At 48.0% G+C, this 16,662-nt stretch overlaps 1 protein-coding gene across 1 annotated transcript in view; it reads right to left on the bottom strand.

Moving 5' to 3' along the window:
* The window catches only part of TMX2 (thioredoxin related transmembrane protein 2), a 403,380-nt gene that overhangs the window by 355,349 nt on the left and 31,369 nt on the right, over positions 1–16,662 (bottom strand). The gene's annotated exons all lie outside the window — the stretch shown is intronic.

Raw genomic sequence — 16,662 nt, 5'->3', positions numbered from 1 at the left:
ATCCCAGTCTACACGCAGTGGACTTTGGAAGGATACAAAAATATTGTTATGCAGGGTGTTGAATAATCAATTGAGAACGAACTGCAGTGCGCCGCGCTACAGTATGCATGTAACTGTTAACTGATGAATAATGAATAAATAAATCAGGAGGCAATGATGGTATGTCTGAACGGTTCTTTATTCAGGTGTGAACTGTCTCCCCGGCGGTAACCCCCACCTCCTTGCCCACGTGGGTCGCAGCCCACCAACAAACTGTAATAAACAGAGGACTGTTCCTCTAACATGACAACAACAATAAAGGTAGGACATTATATCTCCCCGTCACTTTAACAGATACTTAGACTTGATCAATTGAGTTCCTCAATCCCTGTTGTGGGCCTTCTGATGACCCTCTTGGATGGACTGCGCACTGGTGGGAACAGTCTCGAGAGTGCCCCGTCACCATCGCTGTCACTGTCATCAGCGTCTTTCTTCTTTGTGGTATACAGAGTCTATGTCTGAAGAGTCATCCGTAAGTGTCCTTGTGATGCGGACGTTGGTGTCGGTGCCTCTGAATGTCCTGAAGAGGATGAGTTTCTGGTGATGGTGCCCTGTGGGCTTGCTGCCGTTATCATTGAGCCCTGAATGTGAGTTACTGTCATGGGATCCAGCTTGAAGGCGGGCGTGTCCTTCGTGATTTGATTTTGCCATACCAGGACTTGGCCTCCTATCTGAATTGAGCTTGGTCTTGCTCGTCTCTTGATGTCTGCATATTCTTTCATCCTGGCCTTGCTCTCTCGATCCTTGCTTCTGGCATCCTCCACATGGGTAGCTTCAGTCTTGGCTTGTGGGTTGTGTGGAAGCCTTGTTTTTATGACACGCCTGAACATTAGCATTGATGGGCATTCACTGGTCGAACTGTGGGGCGTGTTTCGATATTCCCGTAGCAAAGTGCAAATGGCCTGCATGAAAGACCCATTTGTGATGGAACATATCTGGAGGGTGCGTTTGAGATTTCCCATGAATCGTTCCACCATTCCATTCACTTGTGGCCACAGTGGTGTAACCTTGCGATGCTGGAAGCCTAGGTGTTCTGCGAACATTGAAAAGTTGTGCCCACTGAAAGGAGGCCCATTGTCCGATTTGACTCTGGAAGGGATGCCATAGTCGGCAAATGTCTTGTCCAGAGCTGGTATAACGGCCTGAGCGCTGGTGGAGTGGATCAGATGGACTTCTAGGAATCGTGACATCTCAATAATTACTACAGCATGTTTACCATTTGCTAAAGGCCCAAACATGTCGACAGCTACTTCGTCCCACACTTGTAGAGGCATTTCAGATGGTTGGATTGGCTCGGGGAACGTGCTAGGGGCCACTGCCTGGCATGGTAGGCATTTCCTAAGCAGTTGTTCCACTCGTTCGTATATGGATGGGAACCACACCTTGGTCCTAAGTTGCCGTTTGTTTGATACGATGCCTCTGTGTCCTGCGTGTGCAATCTCCAATACTTGGTCTTGCAGGGCTGCAGGAATTACAATTCTGTTTTCCTTCAGTAACAGGCCTTCTGGTGATGTGGACAGGGTACTGCGGACGAGCAAGTGTTCCTCCTCAACGGACATGAGTGGTACTCCTCTCCCTTTGCTTCGCCACTGATTTGATCTCAGACATGTTTGTACTGTCTGAATTAGTTGGTCCTTTCGTGTCGCCTCCAGTAGCTGGGCTGTGGTGATGAACTTGGGTAGAGCACTGCTGACCAGATAGCGTAAGTATTGATTTGCTTTGTGTGACTGTCGCTCATCTTGAGCTGGAAGTGGGTATCGCGAGAGAAAATCTGCTGGATTATTGTCCTAGCCCAGAAGATGGATTATTTTAAATGAGTATGCTTGTAGCCTCAGGCCCCACCTGGCAAGGCGTGGCGGCATTTTGGCTGTTGGTTTGCCGTAGATGGTGGCGAGAGCCTGGTGGTCTGATTATAGTGAACGATTGCCCATATAGGAATAATTGGCAATGTTCGCACGCCCATACTACTGACAGGCTCTCCGTTTCGGGTTGAGAATAGGTGCATTCCGTGGTGGACAGACTGCGGCTCGCGTATGCCACGATTCTCCTCGGGGAGTCTGGGGATGCTCTGCGCTTGGATTGCGCTAGAATTGCTCCTAGCCCCACGAGGCTAGCGTCTACTGTAAGTTCTGTGTCAATGTCAGGGGTTGTAGTATGCCATGCATGATGCTGTGGCGATCCGTTTTTTGATTTCTTGAAATGCTTCTTCACATGCGTTGAACCATTGGGAAGAAGTCGAAGAGGCGTGCTCACGGACGCAAAATCGTGTGCAGTAGCTCGCCATTCCAAGGAATGAGCGTACTGCTGAAACTGACGTGGGTGTGGGAGTTTCTACCAGTGCTTGAACCTTTTCAGGATCTGGTTTCAGGCCGTCTTTTGAGAAGATATGTCCGAAGAATTTGAGAGTGAATTTGCTAATCTCACATTTATCCGGGTTGAGTGTGAGGTGGGCATTTTCCAAAGCCATGCAGACTCTCCGCCACTTATCATGACTGTCTTGCGTGGTGCCGAAGATTAATTTGTCGGAGTAGTTTAGGCAGTTGGGGATGTGTTTTATTACCTGGTGTATCTCGTTCTGAAAGATTTCCGCAGCTGAAGATACCCCGAAGCTGAGTCTTTTATATCTGAACAGGCCAAGGTGTGTTGAAAAGGTGGTGATATATCTTGATGCAGGGTGCAACTCCAGCTGGTGGTATCCCTTGTTTAAATCCAACTTTGAGAACACTTTAAATCCGTGAAGTTAATGCATCATATCAGTCATTCTTGGGGCAAGGCGTCCTTCTCGCTCTATGGCCACGTTTGGAGACCTCATATCGACGCATATGCCAATGCTGTCCTTGTTGTCCTTCTTGGGTACTGGTACGATGGGAGACACCCACGGGGTCGGTCCCGACGCTGGTTCTATAATGTCCTGCTGCAGTAATGACTGAATTTCGTCTTCCACGTGTTTCTGTACGCTGAGAGGTATGCCTCTGTAGTGTTGCGACGATGGAGGCATTTGTGGATTAATATGTAATTTGACTTGTTATCCCTTAGTTTTCCCAGACCTGTGAAGAGAGCGGGGAACATTTTCTGCATCATGTCCTTCGGGTTAGTGGTGTATGCCGACATTATCTGGTACATTATTTGAATGAGCCCCACCTGAATCGCAGGCTTGAAACTTAGAATGCTGCCACCTGGCACTTCCCCTTTTATAACGTATATTTTGATCTTTTGACTCTTGTCCTTGTATTGACAGTGTGCCGTAAATATCCCTTGACAATTTAGTGGCTTATTCGAGCCGTATGGATATATCAATGTGTCCGCTTCTTTCAGTGCCTTTTTGTAGGTAAGTAATTTGTAGGTCTCATCATTTATTACGTTAACGGTTGCTCCCGTGTCAATTAGTAACTCTTTGTTTGGTCCATTTACTTGTAACAGGGTGGGGCTATATTCCACGGCTATGCTGTTTCCGATGGCATGCACATATCCGCTTTTCCGGTCCCCGCTTGATGAGGCTGAAAGCGACCCACGTCTTCTGTGAGGCGAGTCATCTAGATACCTAATCTTTTGCCTAGAATGACATCTTTGTGATTCATGTGTGGTGCTGGTGTGGCTCGAGTAATCTCTTTTTTCTTCCCGTTTTCTCTCCTCTCGCGGTGTTATCACATGGTGACCTTTGAGGTTGGTGTCTGGAGGCTGCGGGCGAATGCCTCATGCGGGATCGTGAGCTTTCCCGCCTTGGGTTGCAGTCTTGCCTTCATGTGTCCCCGTTCGATTCTGTCAGTTGGAAGAAGTTAACGTTTCTGCACACAGACTGAAAATGGTTTTCTCCACCGCATTTGACACAGTTGGGTCCAATGGCAAGACATGGGCCGACATGTGGAAATTTGAAACCACACCTGTAGCATTTATTTTGTTCTGTGTGGTGAGGGTCTCTCGTTCTGATGGGGCAAACTGACGCAGTGGAGGCTGACTGTGTAATTTTGATGTTACCTAAAGGTTCCGTCTGTAGCATGAGAGCAGAGTCAGCCCGTGCGAGTTGCAATATTTCTTCTAGCGTTCTGCTCTTTTGAAGTAGCTTCTTTCTGAATTCATGCGATACACAACTGGCTATAGTTTGGGATTTTAGCGCTTCGTCTGTTCAATATTTGTCAAAATCACAATATTTCGCTCTTTTCCTTAGCCTCATTACAAAGTTGTCCATATTTTCACCACTTTCTTGTGTGGATGTGTGGAAGATGTGTCGTTCATAGTAACATTTCGCAGCGGTGCGAAGTAAGCGTTTAATGCATCAATAATGCCTTGGAAAGCATCCGTGTTGGATTCAGGCATTTCAAAAACAAGGTCACATACTACTGGGCCCAATGAATGTAGCAGGATAGCCCGTAGTCGGCGCTCCTCCCTTACACCTGATGCATCTATGTAAATGTGCAGTTCCTTGAGCCATCTAGCCCATCTGGGGGCGAGGCTGCTGGTGTCAGCCATGTCAAATGGCTGCAGGGCTTGTAGCTGTAGAGACGCTGAGCCACTGTCTTCTTTGTGTGTGGCGTGGCAAGGTGTGGAGCTGGAGGAGGGGCTCAGGATTCCACTGTCTGGGTTGTCCTCAGACATGACTGAGCTCTTCCTGATGGTGGTAATGCTCTGATGGTTGACTGGGGACTTTGGGTCCTGTGAAATGCTGCTGGGTTGAGTATTGTAATGCACGCTTTATTAGGGAGCGTGCTGGAGGGCTGTGAAATTATTTAAATCTTGAAATGTCTCTGCTTTATTTAGAGCGCACGCGTATGGATACGCCGTCTCCCCGCGTGTAATACGCGACGCGCGTATCACGTGTGCCGGCAGCTTAATGCTCCGTATGAGAAGTGCTGCAGTCGTGCACTATGAGGTCCTTACTTGAGGTATGTTTGATGCTGCGTGTGTTCTGGGTGGCTCCTGTGCGTCGATCTGGACTTTCTGTAGGCTGTGCTGCGTCAGAGTGGCTGGGTTTGTCTCCGGACCCCAGTGCCGCTTTATATTGACCTTGTCGCCATTGTTGAATATTAAATTGAGAACGAACTGCAGTGCGCCGCGCTACAGTATGCATGTAACTGTTAACCGATGAATAATGAATCAATAAATCAGGAGGCAATGATGGTATGCCTGAACGGTTCTTTATTCAGGCGCAAACTGTCTCCCCGGCGGTAACCCCACCTTCTTGCCCACGTGGGTCGCAGCCCACCAACAAACTGTAATAAACAGAGGACTATTCCTCTAACATGACAACAATAAAGGTGGGACATTACACAGGGGAGGCAATCACCTGCATAAACAGAAGACAGTAATGGTGGGCCAAGTGGACAACATATGGTACGTTTCCCTAGAGAGTTCAAAATTACATGTTTTGGTTGTTGCTTGCAGTCTAAAAGATCCTAGTTAGCTTCCCATAGACTAATTTAAATTTCCTTTTGACAACTGGTGTCAACAAATTTGCACATATACCACATTACACACATTTTCTCCATTTGGGATTCATGTAACTATGTGTTGTCGTCATATTTCAAATTGTAATTTTTAAAATGTCCATATCTCAGTGAATGACAGTAGCTTCACATAAGGTGCCAGCCTGCAGTTCACAAGCTCAAATCCCGCCAGTGCCGATTCAGCCATTTACCCTTCCATGGTCGATAATCAGACTACTGTTTCTATTTTTTGTGAAGAATGCAGCGATTTGAAGTTTAACAGTATACATAAGAAACAGTGGCTGTAGGAATCCCTTTTTGGGGTGCTTTAAATACTGATGGAACGATATATTGAAGAGGTTACCATCCAGTAGGTTGCAGGAGATGATAAAAGCAGTTAACATGTAACCAACCCAATATAATTAGAGTACCGTATAGTAGGCCATGTGCTCAGCCCAAGTCAAATTGTTGCCCCTTTGTTTTTCATTGATAAAGTTGCACACACAAAAAAACTTTCTGAATGAAAACCACACAAATATTTATACACAGTCGTTATTTAATTTCTCCTTTTGCCATTTATGGAACTGTTTGTGTAAAGACCACACAATCTCCACCCATCGATCACGTGTTAACACCTTCTCATGCTCTATGCCATTTTTTACTTGTACACATCATTCTTGGATTACACCATTTTCCAGTCAATGCATCACAAATGGACGAAAGTCAGCCTGTCCCTATGTGCGACTCAATGAATCTTAACTCGGGCAAGGTTTTATGCGCTTTGTACGGTGCGGAGCTGGCATAGTACAAAAAAAAAGGAATAATTATACTAAAAGAAAACAGTTCCATAACAGCGTGGTTTATCATTGGGTTTATTCATATGTGTTGCTTGTTGGGCAGGGACCAAATAACGAAGACTAGCCCAAAGGTAAAGAATGCAGGTGAGAGTGGGTATGTGTCTACTGCCACATTAAAAATGGTCTTTCAGGGGCGTGGCCTGGAGCGCCGGCGATGAGGCTGCTCCTTTAATGGCCTTCTCACGTAGCCTGCATTCGCCACATCAAAAGATGCAGTTTTAGTCCAGCAATCCAATATCTTAACTCATCCACGGTGCCCGGAGTGGCTGGGGCACTCCTGGCATCAATTTGAGCCTCCAACACTATCTCGCAGCTCTGGGCTGCGACCAACTGTCATCGCACCCATTTTCAGCGGGTCTCAAGATGGTGGATAAACTCTGCGCCGCATACAAGAGGGTGCGCGCCCACTCAGACTTCAGCGTACTGATCCGATAAGCGTCCAAACCTGTGCGGTAAAGATCGCAGGTCCTCCCGACCCCAACGCAAGCTTCAGTGACTGAGTGTCCCGGCCGTAACCGCGTCCTCACGATCCAAGAATAGCCTCACCGGGAGCAGCAGGCACAAGAAGCAGCTTCCTGTGACTGCGCGTCATCCTAGGGGGCTGGGAGGGCGGCCGCATCTCTCAGTAACGGTGCCTAACAGGACCCGTCCCTCCCGAATCTCCTCACCCCTCAGGGGACGATCCTCCATGAGCGCCGCAGGGGCTGGAATAATTGGCGTATCCCCCGTACAGCGGGAGCTGCCTACAGCGGCGCGCCCCATCAGGCATCGCGGAGGGAAGGACTCACCAGCTTTCCTCTGCAGATCTTCACCACACAGAGGTACTAACCCCCGTCTCCCTAGCGTAAGATCCAGTAAAGGGCTCCAACTCTTTGTATACCTGAGGAACCTAAACTGATGCCCGATTTTCCTTCCGACTCTAGCAAGGAGTGGGGAACCAGCTACTCTGTCCAGACCAAGAGCTCCTGGGATCTAGTATGCCCACTAGGTCTGAACCCACATCGCAGGTCAGACGAAGGCAAGTCTGGACACCGCTTCTAACGCAACCAACACCGGAAGCCTTGGCTTGCACCTCTACGCAGGTACCTGGTGCCAGAAACTCTGGGAACTGCCCTGGCAGTCGGGACTCTTTCTGGGCCCCCGCTCCACCTCTTCCTCATCGACACATAAGGAGAGAGTCCCCACAGGCTCTGTGAAGCGCGGTATAGCGTCACATCAGGGTGGAGACAGCCATTCTCCCTGCCCCCCCCCCAACTCCTAAAACAACAAAGAAGTAGAACTTTCCTGAGGTGGGGAGACCTAAACAGGAGCACACGCCAACACCGCTCCAGTGGCCTCCAGCTGCGACACCTCTGCCACTCCTTGGTGTGGGCTCATTAAGGTCACTCATATCCTCACGAAATGGCAAAACACCTCAAAATCCCAAAAAGTGCAGACATCTCCACCATGCTACTACCCGCTGAGAAAGGAAAGAAGCCAGAGTCGCCTAAACCACCGTCCCAAGCCCCATCAGAAGGCGCAGTGCAACTAGCGACCAAAGGAGATATCCAAGCCTTTATGCTGGACATCAAAGCAGAATTTCAGTCCTGTATGTCAGAGCTCACTACCAAACTTGAACAGACGGAACAGAGGGTCCAGCAGGCAGAACAGAGTCAAAGAAGTTGAGGACCTAACCCAAGAAAATTCTGCAACACTCCTGTAAGTACAACATACCATCCAAATCCTAATGAACAAAAAAACGTAGACCCTAGAACTTAAGTAGGAAGACTTGGAAAACATGGCACGTCAGAACAATCTGCGCATATGAGGGGTCCCTTACTCAATCTCGAACCAAAACCTCATAGTACGTGGGCGACCTGTTCCAATACCTTTTGCCTCATTTGGAAAAATCTCAACTCTTGCTGGACTGCACCCACAGGTTGCATCCTTGACGTGGGGGGTGGGGGGAAAGGGAGACTGACTCCCCCCAGACGTGATCACTAGAGTACATTTCTATACAACTAAAGAGGCAATCATGGTGATAGGTCGCTCACGGGACGAACTATCCTTCCAGGGGTCTCCCCTCCAAATCTTCCAGGACCTGGTGGTAGCAACGATGCAGAAGCAAAGGGCCTTGTGTCCCCTAACCTTATTTCTCTGCGATCAAGGCATCAGATACAGCTGGCTGTTTCAGACAGCACTTCAATTTTCTTTCAAAGGGGTCTCCCGAACTATTGGGACACCTGGAGGATGCGTAGATGCTGCATCCTACTTCACCAGTGAGTAAAAATGGCACCTCGTCTGATGCCCCTGAGAGTGGCACTACAGAACCTGCCCCTAAACCGAGGCACCCGACTTGGTCAAAAGTCCAGAAGGGGCGGCGAATGAGATGATTGAGCCCTAGTCACTGGCATACTTGAAGCTTTGCACTTCCGAGCTTTGAAATCCAGCACTTCATCCTTTCTAGTGGTCTGGGACGGCCAATTCTGCAAACTCTGAGTTCGATACGGATCGCTAAGCATCCTCAAGGTGCAGCGGGCTGCTTGCGGCTCATGCCCGACTCCAAGGTGGATGTCACCTAATAACCCTTGGAGAGTATCACAAACAGTTTTGATTCACTTTTCATGGGGATCTTCTGACGTAGGATGGTCGGCTCCCCTCAAGTTCGTTGTTCAGGCCTCACGTTGGAGGCCGCAGTTAAAACCTTGGTTGCACTATGAAATTATCTCTGCTGAAGACACAGATGGCAGCTGAACATATCCCAGTTCACCTCCCCATTCACAGAATTTAAGTGCTCCAGAGGAACCCCCTCCACATCAGAAACTGAATTTCATGTAACTGACCGTAAAGGGACTGAACTCCCCCCTCAAATGAAAAGCGGCATTGAAACGACTCCAGGACATGGCAGGATCAGTGGTCCTCCTGCAGTAAGCGCACACATTTTGCCTGCAGACTTTACACGCCTTTGAAATAGGCAGTTCCCGCTCCAGTATGTTGCCTCCAGTGGGACAAAGAAAAGGGGAATAGCCATACTCTTTGCCAGAGGAGTCCAGTTCAGGAAACTAGAGACCTTATTCTGCCCGGAGGGACGCTCTGTAGCAGTCAAGGGCTTCATATATGGACAGCTTTACTCCCTCGTCTCGGTCTATTCCCCCAATGAGGGTTAGGATGCATTTTACAACGCATTGGGAAGGACCCGCCTCCTCTTCATGGAGGGCCAAATTGTCATCGACGGTGACTTCAATGGGGTCCCAGACTCCCAACAGGATAAATCCCAACCTGCGGCTCCTAGAGACTTCAAAATCGCAACAGCCCACCTCCACCTCTTTCGAACACTGGGGGTGGTGGACTCCTGGAGAGTGCTACACCCAGACAAAAAAAATACTTCTTTTCAGATGTAAACAGGACTTCCTCCCACATTGACCTGCTGCTAACCTCCCCTCAGGTGCTCACCTCTGTAAAAGACGTTGCCATCGAGAGACAGGTAGTCTCGGACCATGCCCCTATCAAGCCGACTCTACGGGCGCACAACCCAGACCCACCCCCACGATGCCGCTGGAACTTATACAACCCCATCCTAAATGACATGTCAGTGAGGAATACTCTCGCCAAGGTAATACTACTACTTTCAGGAGAACCCAGTGGAGGACACCTCCCCAGCCACCACCTGGGACGCCATGCCTTGAAGGCCGTGGCGGCACATTGGAAGCGCCAACAGTGGACCAGCAGAGACCTGGAAGACCAGGTCTGAAAAGGAGAGGCCCACCCTAAAACCAAGTGGACCCCCAGGATTCATCGGGCCATGCTGAGGAAACGGCCCACCTGTCAACCAAAACTAAACAAAGCTACTACGCTAAGAACAACAAAGTGAATAAATTGTTGGTAGAGAAATTGGCCAAGACAAAAACGAAGAAACACCATAGTGGGTCTGCGTGATCCTCAAGGCCAAACTCACTACGCAGACAGAGAGAAGCTACAGCTGGCAGCAACACATCTGTCTGAATCAATGACGGTGACCCACCGAGAAAAAGCGGAACTGAAATGTTATTTACAAGGGCCCGTCCTGCCACACCTCGAGGGGCCAGACAGTGTCCTTGGAAGCCTCAATCGCAGGTGAGGAGGCAGAGGCAGCCATCAAATCCCTTAAGCCTAGAGCTCCCGGATTCCCATCAAGGTTCTATGCCCGATCCAATGGAGCGGAAAATCTATACCTTACCTGGGGTCCAGATCCCGTCCTATCGCAAAGATGTATATGCTCTGAACTTCCCTCCGCTTTTCAAGGAACTGGAGAGAGACCTGAAACGATGGACTGCACAGGAGATCTCGCTTATTGGGCGAATTACCACCTGCAAGATTCATCTCCTTCTGCGTTTCCTCCATGCTTGCTCTTCCCTGCCTACCACAATCCCACTAACCCCACTAGTTCCACTAGTCCACATGCAGAGGAAAATGCTGCAATTCATGTGGAAGGGTAGGAAGGCAAGAATATCTCAGAAGGTGAGGACATGTAGCCCTCGCCTGGGAGACTTAGGGGTCCCTGACTTGTGGAAATATCAAGTGGCATCACAATTGGCTCGAGTCCAGGCCTGGGGTAATGGGAATGGGCCCCTGAGGTGGGTGGAACTGGAGCAATCCCGTCTCTCTGTCCCCCCTTTGCTTTCTTCCACTGAACCCCCCCCTGCTACAGAAATCCTGGGCAGGCATCCTAGCGTCCAGTAGCAAAACCTTCAATATATGGGACTGAACACAAACTCAAGGGAGTCCCACGAGGCCTGGGCCCCCACTCTCCGATTTTTCATAACCCAGCCTTTTCCCCTGGATTACAGCTCTCCAATTTTAATTGGAGATTAATTGACTGCGGGGGGACTAGAATCCCTGGGGCAACTGTTTGAGAATGGCCAGCCCCGCATCTTTGAACAATGTAAAACTACCTTCCAACTGGCTGTAACTGACAGGTTCTCATACTTGCAACTGCAGCACTGGTGCTCTAAACCACAGATACGTCAGGTCGCCGCGCGGAATCTCAGTCCGCTAGAACTCATGCTCCAGGACCTGCTGCCAAGGGAGCTACTCGAAGAATGCCCGCTTTCCATGAGACCTCCATATATGCCAGGATGGAAGACAAGACATGGGTCGACATATAGACTAGAACCCACTCATCTTCCTTTTGTATCACCAACCGGGAATGTGCCGGTAAACTACTCTTGCGCTGGTACTATGCCCCCGACTAGTCTCCACCGCTTCAATCATTCCCTTGACCCCCCCCCCCCCCCAGTGCTGGCGCAACTGGACAACCTGGCTCATACATAAACATGGTGGACCTGCCCCACCATGCAAACGTTTTGGAACCTATGCCTCTCGGCGATAAGACATTACACAGGTGACCATTCCAATGGAACCGGAGGTGGTCCTATTGGGCGCGCCCGTCACAGGAGTGTACCCAAAGGCAGGGAGAACAGCCAACCCACTTACACAACTACTACTGGTGGGTAGAATCACCATCGCCCGTACCTGGAAAACCACCGAGAGCTCAACGATGACCCTATGGTGGATCAAACTCTGGGACATCCTAGTGAGGGAAAAAGTGACAGTGGCCAAGGGGACTTTTGCACCGGTTTTGCAGACATTTGGGCCCCACTTATAGACTATGACCAGAGCTTCCTGGCGCAAACCCATATTCCCTGGTTAGCTCGGCTAACCCTGCAGCCCACCTCTGGCTTAAAAGGGGATGACCCCGTCGTATCGGACTAGAAGCGGACTTGAATTGAGCGAGGGATGCGATGGAGGGAGGGGGGTATATAAGGGGATCTAGGCTATTTCAATGATGCGCGATTTAGCCATATTCCACTGCAATGTGTTATCTTCTTGTATTCTCTGTGTCTGTGTGTTGATTATGCTGGTGCAACCGAACTAAATGTTTTAAATAAAAAAATAAAATGGTCTTTCGGTACTGCCTACCTTTCGCCTTCTCCTTCCAAGAGGGTGAAACAGTGTGCTCTGTAGGCCTAGAATTGAGCTGGCGATTGACTTTATATCATGGCTGGCTAATAGCTTACAACTTGAAATGTGTACTCCTGCTTTTAATCAGGAAATGACATCTGAATGTTTCCAGGAATAGTCAAAACAGCATTGAATGTCTGTTGAAGGGGCGACTATTGAGCTTGGAGTGATAAAATAATGTATCACATTTTTTAGCAGGAATTCGGGTGAATTCTTACTTGAAGCTAGTTTAATCATGCAGTGTGTACAGCATGAAGCAGATTACAGGAAAAGGATAATGAGTAGGTACACCGTTTCCGTCAAGGGAGAGAAGATTGAAATTGGCCTTGAAATTCTATGCAATGATCGTGGTAATATTTTGGCCCGCATGACGTGTGGAATCCAGTAGGAGAGGACAAGCAGAGCAAAGGAGCAGGCAGGGAACAGACCGGTGGAGGACTGGGTCCGGGTAGGGGAATAAAAGTGTTCAGAGTTTGCCTAGATAAGGAGACCGCAAGAGGTAGGTCCGAAAGTAGAGCCAGACAACAGAGTACAGGGGTGGCAATAAGGAATTTTGAGGCATGGTATGCAAGAACGTGACAGATCTTTATGATGTTAAGAATATTGGGCCTTTGAGCAGCTTAAGTGATAAAACTGGTGAAGATGAAGATCACTGCCAAGGAGAATCACAAAGTTGCGTACTTTGTGAGATGCTGTGAGGCAGTCAGGAGACAAGGACATGGAAGTAGAAAGAACAGGAGAGGCCATGTGGGCAGGGATGTAGAGTACTTCAGTCATCATGGAATTGTGTGTAAAACAGGGAAATGCCTATTGAATGGGAGAGGTTGTAAAAAGAGGAGAGGTAGGAGCAGGTAACGGGTGCCAGTACCTTAATTATTTGAGGAGCAAAGGATCAGCTTAGGCAAAGTATGTGTAGGCTTTCACAAAAATGGGCATTCATTTAGCAGGTGAAGGAGGGGTAAAGGTGCAAGTAGAGGAGATGAAAGGGGCAATAAGGAGAACAAATGAAGGAGCAATGAGGTTGAGGAGAGTGGGGGACAGTCACAGACTTCGGATGAGACGTAGAGGACAAAGTCATAAGCATATAGGGAAAAGGCGATGGAGCAAGGATAGACTGAGGTCTACATCGCCAATAGTGATAAAGGCTGATGAAACAGCTGGTAAAAACTAGAAGAGTACCCTCGCTGTTGTAACTGTAACCACAGGGATTCAAGGAAAGCAGGACAACACAATTCTTTGGCCCGATATCTCGGGCTATTTAGAACAGAAGCGAGTTGCTTAATTCTAGCAATCCCAAAATAAATCAGCAGCTCAATAAATATTTACCACTCACTCAGGAGGTTGGTTGTAAACAGATCAACAAAACAGTACAACATTTAAACCAAAGGTTGATAAGAAATGTATTTTTTTTTTAAAAAACATCAGCAGATTTTTAGACAAGTTATAAACAGATAGTACAAGATAATACAAACAAGTTTCATCTATTTGGAACATAATCAAACAGCTCAAAACGAATAATGCTCCAAATTGAGTTAGATAACGAACAAAAACAAAATATACATGCATGTGCAATTTAGTGAAAAGTTCATTGCATCATGAAACCCCCATCTTTGGTACATTAGTTCCTCATTAGTGGGGCTAGAGTTTTTTGATGAAAGTCAATGGGTTATGCAGGGTCTTTCGATGCAAGAGATCTGATCAAATGCCAACGTGAGCGTGATTAAATGCTAGTTGGTAGCGAAGTTCCAACAAGCTGTAGTACAGGTAGATCACTGTTCCCTGTAATCGTCACGTTTCGGCGGTCAAAGATGGATGTACAGGCCACCTTCATCAGGGCTCCGAGTCAGGGACCCTGTATGAAATAACATTGGTTTAATATGAGTGAGTAATGAGCAACGAATGCCCTAGTTAATGGGGCATAAGGTAATACTGAGTTAGTTCTCATGGCTGCCGGTTGGGAAACTTACTTGCCGGTGCGCATTATCTCAAGCGCATTGGTGCACCCACACATTTGATAGGGAAAAGGTCGCCAGACGCCAGGGCCAGTTGTGCCGGTGCTGGGTCGAGTGCATAAACTTCACAGTGAATGCAGAAGTTTCACAGGTAATCTCGAGGCTGTAAAAGGGAGAAGTCATGGAGGACAGCCACTGATGACGGTAAGCCATCATAACAATCATGGCATCAAGATCAAAAGGTAAGTAATGCACAGGTACCACAGCCACATGGTGAAACAGCTGGACCAGCATCTGTCTTCATAAAACCTGGGTGGAATACTACAGCAGACTGTATGGCGACTATGGGGCCCACAGTGGAATGGCGACCATTCGAGGGAGCGTGTTTAAGGCATGGAGATGGGCATGACTGCACACTGTTGGGAGTGACCTACAAATAGGTTGGAAGGGCATCGATGTGCCAAAAGCTGGGAAAGGTGGCAGGCCCCAATAGGGTCCCAATAGATTTCTATGCGAATGAGCCAGTTGTTTGGGTCCTGTATCTATTTAAATAATTTTATGGCATTTCGAGTGAAAACGTGGTGCATGTGTCCTGAGCTGGTCCCGATCCTTGAGAAAGGCCCCAGAGATCAGCCAACCAATTATAGACCAATCTCATTGTTAGACGCAGGGGGGAAAACTGTTGCAAAGGCCCGTACTATCTGGAGGCCTGGGTAAACTGTCATTAAATCATTGACCATCGGCAAGTTAGGTTCTGTGAGGGTCTGAGTACAGTAAATCAAAGTTTGCAGCTATGGCTGGTCACCGATAAATACACCGTTCTCAGGAAGGTCAAAGTCTAGGCAGTTTATGGAGACCCCGAAAACCGCATTTGATGCTGTGCCCAGGCACTGTCTCTGGGGGGCCCTCGGGGGTCTTGGCATTCCGGTTGCACTTTTGACCGCTATTCAGAGTTTGTTCACAGACAAAACAGGAGTGGTTCGGTGGGGAACCGATGGCAAGACCTCTAGTGCATTATAAACGGCAAGGGTGTCTGCCAGGGGTGCATTCTGGCACCAAAACTGTTTAGCATCTTCTTTAATGGTGTCAGAGGAGCTGCTGGCCTGCCAGACTGATAGCGGCCGATAGGATACCGGTTCTCCTGTTTGTGGACGATGAAGTTTTGCTATCTTAACACCTACTGGCTCCCGCAAGCAGTTGGACGTATTTGTTGCCTCTGTAAGAAACATGGCCTAGCACTAAATGTAACCAAGACTAAATGTATGGTTGTCAATACTAATACTAGGAGGAAATGTAAAGGCCTTAAATTCTGCATGGAAGAGGGTGAAAGAGCAAGTATCCTTTTAAGATTATTTGGAGATCAGAGTGATGGCATCGTGTGGTCGGTCAATGCATCTGGAGAAAGCCAGGATTTCCCTGGGTAGATATGGTGGTGTTCAGGCACAGTTCACTGCTGAACATGGAAATGGGATAGTGCAAGTCTCACTGGAAGCATACAAGGCCCAGCAAGACAGGCTGCCATCTATGGGCCGGAGCTGTGGGGGTGGATGGATATTCATTCATTAACAATAGCTGAAAATAAATATCTAAAGAGCATATTGGGAGTGCCCTATAGCATGCCTAACTTGCCCGTGTTATTAAAACCGGCATGCAGGGGATAGGTCCATCTGCCAACTTTTCCCGGTGTTATTTTGGGTCTGGTTCTGGTCCAATTATAATCTCATCAAATACAGGGACGAATTGGCGGATATCTTCTCACAGCCCGGGGGCTCCTCTTTGAAGTGGGCCACACCCTCGTCTGGGGGATTTGGATCTAAGGGATTTTTGGAGCAACCCAAGTCCAATCTCCACGAAGTTGAAAGGCATGGCAAAAAGTGCTGCTCTTGTTAAGGTGCAGCAAGAAATGTTTGTAAAAACTCTTGTCTCTCTCTTTGGCATGCTATGAGGATTATGCAAATCCTAAATTTCAAAGGTCTTTGTATATAAAATGTAGGCTTGGCACTTTGTCTACGACACACGTGAAACAACGCTTCTCCTGCATGCCCATTGTGTATTTATGCGATTGAGGACTTGAATCACTTTTTCATACTGTGCCCCGTTACATTACCTTTAAGGAAACATTTTAAAAAAAGAAATGAAAAAAATTCAAATACGTGGCTGTTGGTCTATTGGGGATGCTATGGCAACCTGATTAAATACTACAGATACACCAGCAGTGTTTGCCACTAGCAAATATCTCAAATGGGCATGAAGAATAATGGCTGGAGAATGCCCAGTAATTGTAAATCTGCACAAATGTGCAATTTTAATGTTAAATGTTAAAGGATATTTGAACCTCGAACTATCACCATCGGAGTGGTCCCCTGGTGCTCTGGTGGATCTGAAACAAAGGGGGGTAGGTTAGGTGTGTTAGTA

The sequence above is a fragment of the Ambystoma mexicanum genome, chromosome 12 (genome assembly GCF_040938575.1).
Source record: "Ambystoma mexicanum isolate Mex_15411 chromosome 12, UKY_AmexF1_1, whole genome shotgun sequence".
In the NCBI taxonomy this organism is placed as follows: Eukaryota; Metazoa; Chordata; class Amphibia; order Caudata; family Ambystomatidae; genus Ambystoma; species Ambystoma mexicanum.
The sequence above is the reverse complement of the archived record's forward strand: the minus strand, read 5'-3'. Positions and strand labels throughout refer to the sequence as shown.